Raw genomic sequence first — 7,975 nt, forward strand, 5'->3', positions numbered from 1 at the left:
ATAGTTACCCTGAATGTAAATAAGCTAAATGCCCCAATCAAAAGACACAGGCTATCAGACTGGATTAAAAAACAAGATCCATCAATATGCTGTCTGCAAGAGACTCATTTTAGACCCAAACACACCCCCAGATTGAAAGTGAGGGGGTGGAAAACCATTTACCATGTTAATGGACACCAAAAGAAAGCTGGGGTGGCAATCCTTATATCAGACAAATTAGATTTTAAACCAAAGACTATAATAAGAGATGAGGAAGGACACTATATCCTACTTAAAAGGTCTATCCAACAAGAAGATCTAACAATTGTAAGTATCTATGCCCTTAACATGGGAGCAGCCAATTATATAAGCCAATTAATAACAAAAGCAAAGAAACACATTGACAATACAATAATAGTGGGGGACTTTAACACGCCCCTCACTGAAATGGACAGATCATCTAAGCAAAAGATCAAGGAAATAAAGACTTTAAATGACACACTGGACCAAATGGACTTCACAGATCTATTCAGAACATTCCATCCCAAAGCCACAGAATACACATTCTTCTCTAGTGCCCATGGAACATTGTCCAGAATAGATCACATCCTAGGTCACAAATCAGGTCTCAACTGGTACCAAAAGATTGGGATCATTCCCTGCATATTTTCAGACAACAATGCTTTGAAACTAGATCAATCACAAGGGGAAAGTCGGAAAGAACTCAAATACATGGAGGCTAAAGAGCATCCTACTAAAGAATGAATGGGTCAAACAGGAAATTAACAAAGAATTCTAAAAATTCATGGAAACCAATGAAAATGAAAACACAACTGCTCAAAATCTTTGGGATGCAGCAAAGGCAGTCCTAAGAGGAAAGTATATAGCAATACAAGCCTTTCTTAAGAAACAAGAAAGGTCTCAAATACACAACCTAACCCTACACCTATCGGAGATGGAGAAAGAACAGCAAATAAAGCCTAAACCCAGCCGGAGAAGAGAAATAATCAGAGCAGAAATCAATGAAATAGAAACCAAAAGAACAGTAGAACAGATCAACAAAACTAGGAGCTGGTTCTTTGAAAGAATTAACGAGATTGATAAACCCCTGGCCAGACTTATCAAAAAGAAAAGAGAAAGGACCCAAATAAATAAAATCATGAATGAAAGAGGAGAGATCACAACCAACACCAAAGAAATGCAAACAATTATAAGAACATATTATGAGTAACTATATGCCAACAAATTAGATAATCTGGAAGAAATGGATGCATTCCTAGAGATGTATCAATTACCAAAACTGAACCAGGAAGAAATAGAAAACCTGAACAGACCGATAACCACTAAGGAAATTGAAGCAGTCATCAAAAATCTCCCAACAAACAAAAGCCCAGGGCCAGATGGCTTCCCAGGGGAATTCTACCAAACATTTAAAGAAGAATTAATACCTATTCTTCTGAAACTGTTCCAAAAAATAGAAATGGAAGGAAAACTTCCAAACCCGTTTTATGAGGCCACCATTACCTTGATCCCCAAACCAGACAAAGACCCCATCAAAAAGGAGAATTACAGACCAATATCCTTGATGAGCATGGATGCAAAAATTCTCACCAAAATACTAGCCAATAGGATCCAACAGGACACTAAAAAGATAATTCACAATGACCAAGTGGGATTTATCCCTGGGCTGCAAGGTTGGTTCAACATCTGCAAATCAATCAATGTGATACAATACATTAATAAAAGAAAGAACAAGAACCAAATGATCTTCTCAATAGATGCAGAAAAAGCATTTGACAAAGTGCAGCATCCTTTCTTGATCAAAACTCTTCAGAGTATAGGGATAGAGGATACATACCTCAATATCATAAAAGCCATCTATGAAAAACCCACAGCGAATATCATTCTCGAAGGGGAAAAATTTAGTACTTTCCACCTAAGGTCAGGAACACGGCAGAGATGTCCCCTATCACTACTGCTATTCAACATAGTATTAGAAATCCTAACCACAGCAATCAGACAACAAATTGGCAAAGATGTTATGATACTTTATGTGGAAAACCCAAAAGACTCCACCCCAAAACTGCTAGAACTCATACAGAATTTCAGTAAAGTGGCAGGATATAAAATCAATGCACAGAAATCAGTGGCATTCCTACACACCAACAAGACAGAAGAAAGAGAAATTAAGGAGTCGATCCCATTTAGAATTGCACCCACAACCATAAGATACCTAGGAATAAATCTAACCAAAGAGGCAAAGAATCTGTACTCAGAAAACTATAAAATACTCATGAAAGAAATTGAGGAAGACACAAAGAAATGGAAAAACGTTCCATGCTCATGGATTGGAAGAACAAATATTGTGAAGATGTCAATGCTACCTAGAGCAATTTATACATTCAATGCAATCCCTATCAAAATACCATCAATTTTTTTCAAAGAAATGGAACAAATAATCCTAAAATTTGTATGGAACCAGAAAAGACCCCGAATAGCCAGAGGAATATTGAAAAAGAAAAGCAAAGCTGGTGGCATCACAATTCTGGACTTCAAGCTCTATTACAAAGCTGTCATCATCAAGACAGTATGGTCCTGGCACAAAAACAAACACATAAATCAGTGGAACAGAAGAGAGAGCTCAGAAATGGACCCTCAACTCTATGGTCAACTAATCTTCAACAAAGCAAGAAAGAATGTCCAATGGAAAAAAGAGAGTCTCTTCAACAAATGGTGTTGGGAAAATTGGACAGCCACATGCAGAAGAATGAAACTGGACCATTTCCTTATACCACACACAAAAAATAGACTCAAAATGGATGAAAGACCTAAATGTAAGCCAGGAATCCATCAAAATCCTTGAGTAGATCACGGGCAGCAACCTGTTCGACCTCAGCTGCAGCAACTTCTTCCTAGAAACATCACCAAAGGCAAGGGAATAGGACAAAAATGAACTATTGGGACTTCATCAAGATAAAAAGCTTTTGCACAGCAAAAGAAACAGTCAAAAAAACCAAAAGACAGCTGACAGAATGGGAAAAGGTATTTGGAAATGACATATCAGATAAAGGGCTAGTATCCAAAATCTATCTATAAAGAACTTCTTAAACTCAACACCCAAAGAACAAATGATCCAATCAAGAAATGAGCAGAAGACATTTTTCCAAAGAAGACATCCAAATGGCCAACAGACACATGAAAAAGTGCTCAACATCGCTCGGCATCAGGAAAATCCAAATCAAAACCTCAATGAGATACCACCTCACACCAGTCAGAATGACTAAAATTAACAAGTCAGGAAATGACAGATGTTGGCGGGCATGCGGAGAAAGGGGAACCCTCCTACACTGTTGGTGGGAATGCAAGCTGGTTCAGCCACTATGGAAAACAGTATGGAGGTTCCTCAAAGAGTTGAAAATGGAGCTACCATATGACCCAGCAATTGCACTACTGCGTATTTACCCCAAAGACTCAAATGTAGGGATCCAAAGGGGTATGTGCACCCTAATGTTTATAGCAGCAATGTCCACAATAGCTAAACTATGGAAAGAGCCAAGATGTCCATCAACAGATGAATGTATAAAGAAGATGTGGTGTATATATATACAATGGAATATTATGCAGCCACCAAAAGGAATGAAATCTTGCCATTTGCAATGACGTGGATGGAACTGGAGGGTATTATGCTGAGCGAATTAAGTCAATCAGAAAAAGACATGTATCATATGACCTCACTGATACGAGGAATTCTTAATCTCAGGAAACAAACTGAGGGTTGCTGGAGTGGTGGGGGTGGGAGGGATGGGGTGGCTGGGTGATAGACATTGGGGAGGGTATGTGCTATGGTGAGTGCTCTGAATTGTGTAAGACTCTTGAATCACAGACCTGTACTTCTGAAACAAATAGTACACTATATATTAAAAAAATAAAAGAAGAAGAAGATAGCAGGAAGGGAAAAATGAAGGGGGGGAATTGGAGGGGGACTCTGAGAAACAAACTGAGGGTTCTAGAGGGGAGGGGGGTGGGAGGATGGATTAGCCTGGTGATGGGTATTGAGGAGGGCACGTTCTGCATGGAGCACTGGGTGTTATACACAAACAATGAATCATGGAACACTACATCAAAAACTAATGATGTAATGTATGGTGATTAACATAACATAATAAAAATAAATAATTAAATAAAAAAATATACAGAATTTAAATAAATTCTAAAAATATATAAATATTTGAAAAGCTTTAATGTCCTCATATTTGATGCTGCATTTCACCTCCTAATATAGCATAACTGCATTATCTCTTTTTCTTCATTATGTTTGCCAAAATTTTCTTAACGTTAGTTCCTTACAACAACTCATATGGTTTGTAATCACCTGGATAATTTTTCAATATGAACTTGTCTGAGCCCAACCACAGAATTGGTAAATTAACATTTTTGATAAGGGAAGAGAAAATAAATACTGCATTTGATCTTTTTTCTTCAATTTTAATTTAACTTTATGAGTATCTTGCTTTGTTTTGTTTTGTTTACCCATGATCTACTACTTTCTTATATTTTGTGCTGATACAGAATTTGGAAATCCTGTTTTTATTCTATATTTGAAAAAAACTATTGGTCTTTTCTATATGAAATTATATATATCAAAGTAACACATATATTATTTGGAATTCTTCTCATGAAAGACTTGTCTCTTCTCCCTCATTTATTTATTTATTCAATAATTTCTTTATACCCATATGTACTCATGGATATTTGTTTCATAGTCCAATATTACTTCATGTCTTTTGTTTGTTCACATTATTCCAACGTTGGCCACTGGGAGCTCTATTAATGTCTCTTGTATCTTTTGACATGGCCCCATCATACCAGGGCTTTTAAATTTTTTATTTCTCAGCATTCATTACCTCTGGCTCTACAAAATACTCCAGACTCACCTTTTCTATTTTCTGCCCCAGTCCCTGAATTAGTCATTTCTCCAAAGAGTCCTTGATCCTTTTACTGAAGAATGGTACTTAGGAACTAAGATCTGGGTACTGTATGTACTTATTTATAATGGGAATGTCATCACTTCTGGGCTGTCTCAGCTGACAAAGCAAGAGAGGTTATGTGCATAAACTTACCTGTGTATTTACACATATCTATCTATCTATCTATATATATACATATACACACACACATATATATATTAAATAATAAATATATGTATATTAAACTAAACATTATTTCATAGTGATGTCCCCAATTCTACTCCATTAAAACAGGGATTATTCTTTCTTTTTCCGTTGTCTGTAAAATCTCACTTCCCACCTAGCTCTCACCATCTACCATCCATTTACTTAATTGTTCAATTCCTGAATACATGTATAGCAATATGATAATTTTTAACTAATATCCCTGTGGAAAACAACATTATCAACTAAATTATGTAATTATGTACTGTTTTTGTCTTTAGCTTTACAGATTCCACTAATTTCCAAAGTTACTTAGATCAGCACATTTTCCCTCATCACCTTTAGTGATGCTGTTTCCTAAATTTTTAATAGAGTTAGATTGTTTTGTCATATTCTGCATTATATCCTGGGATTTCTCAGCTATCTAAATGATTTTTTTAAATTTGTATATACTATGTAGATAACACACCCTTAAAAAAAGTGAAGCATAATTGTCCACATCTTGAGTGTGGGCTATATGTGGAAATATCCTTCCAAAGAGTATAGTATTGAATGAGGGAATGAAAAAAGTAACTTTATGGTAGAGAAACCCAACAAAGATTACCTCAGTCATGTGACCAAAATTAACACCAACAGTGATAAGTCCCACTGATAGCATGTACCTTTGATGGAGTGTGATGAAAATGGCACTTCCCTTTGTGGCCTTCCTCCCAAACACCCATAACTGCAGTCTAATCATGTGAAAAACATCAGACAAATCCCTTCGAAGGGCATTCTACAAAGTTACTGAACAGTATTCCTCAAAACTGTCATGGTCATCAAAAACAAGGAAAATCATGAAAACTATCACAGTCAAGGGGAGTCTAAGGAGACACGATGAATAAATGTAATATGGTACATTTGAACAACAACAACAACAAAAGAACATTAGGCAATGCCCAAGGAAATCTGAATAAAGTATGGATTTTAATGATAACATACAATACTGGATCATGAGTTGCCACAAATGTACCATTAACTGTGACAAATATAAGATACTAATAACAGAGGAAACCATATATAGGTTCTATGGAAACCCTCTTACTATATTTATTTTTCAGTAAATACAAACTATTCTACAATAAAATGTCTATTTTTTAAGTGGTATATATCTAGTCAGTATCCCTTGATAACTCAAACACATTTACCTTCTTTTATTAACTTCTATTTTGTAATCTAGTATTTATATCACAATTATTTTTTGAAATTTTTTAAGTATCTGCATTGTCTCTATCAAGAATTACTTTCCCACAAAAAACAAACAAACAAACAAACAAACAAAAAAACCTGTTAAACTAACCAATGAATTTAGCAAAACTGCAGGTTACAAAATCACTGTACAGTAATCTGTTGCATTTCTATACAGTAATAATGAACTATTGGAAAGAGAAATTAAGAAAACAATCCCATTTACAACTGCATCAAAAAGAATAAAATACCTTGGAATAAATTTAACCAAAGAAGTGAAAGACCTGTACACTGAAAACTATAAGACATTGATAAAAGAAATTGAAGAGGCACAGATAAGTAGAAAGATACTCCAAGCTCATGGGATTTAATTTGAAAAGGATGATAAGGCCAAAACTTCAAGAAGGAAGTTGTGAATAAGGAAAAGAAAATTGCAGTGAGACTCCTTTGAACAGATTTACTACTGTAGGAGAAAGAATCAGTAGAGAAGAGTTGAAGACAGGAGAAAAAGAGAGAAAAGAGATGGAGTGAAGTGGGTGAACAGGTGACTTAAAAAATAGTGATAGTTTATTATATGCTGGGTTAAACTGAAAAAGGATTTAGCATGGGTATTTTTGCTTGCAGTTTCAAAGGCCTACTGAAAGTTGCAGAACATGAGCTCGCATGTGGGACTAGAAAGGACAAAGAGTTACAGGGTGGATGTAGAAATAAGACTGAGTGGAAGAACTATCTAGCAAAAGAATGGCCTAAGTGATTTAGCCAAAAATCCCAAGGAAGCGGTGGATAACTGGAATGAGGGGAGGAAATGAGAATAGGGGTTATGGATTAAAGAACAGCTGTAATCTGCTAATTCCCAGATTGGTGTTCTATGGTTCACTAGGCTTCATTATTTTTTTTTTTAATTGATGACATTAATTTGGTTAAAGCAGGCACAAAATCTTGGTTATTCAGAACAAATGTTAGTGTACTAAATTCCTTCAGTAAAGAAATGTTTCAACCTTTATTAACCTCATTCTCCTAAATTTATTTGACTATATACCATTTTATCTTCCTCTGTGTGATCTTTTTTTTTTAATTTTTTTGTTTCATTTTTGAGTATGGATCAGCAGATGAAATTTTTTTTTAAAGATTTTTATTTATTTATTTGAGAGAGAGAAACAGCATGAGAGGGGAGACGGTCAGAGGGAGAAGCAGGATCCCTGCTGAACCGGGAGCCCGATGTGGGACTCGATCCCAGGACTCCAGGATCATGACCTGAGCCGAAGGCAGTTGCCTAACCAGCTGAACCATTCAGGGGCCCCTTCCTCTGTGTGATCTTGTTAACGTACTGAAACATTAATTTTCCATGTAATGCCATAACTGATGGTATAAATGAAGTAGAGAAATTAGTAAATTAGCATGATCAGGCAGTATAAGTGGACCACATTTGAAGGTCACTTGAGTTGAAGAGATCAAGAGCAAACGGAGTAGGTTGTGGGTGGTTCACTGCCATGGATACGGAAGTAACCTATGGTCATGCCAGAATCTGATGTGAGAACAGTGTCTGTGAACCAGCTGCCAAAATAGTGGTTGAATGTTGGGACTAATTGTGAAGTTGA

The sequence above is a fragment of the Mirounga leonina genome, unplaced genomic scaffold, assembly GCF_011800145.1.
Source record: "Mirounga leonina isolate KUSES-001 unplaced genomic scaffold, KU_Mleo_1.0 Mir_129, whole genome shotgun sequence".
Taxonomy (NCBI): Eukaryota; Metazoa; Chordata; class Mammalia; order Carnivora; family Phocidae; genus Mirounga; species Mirounga leonina.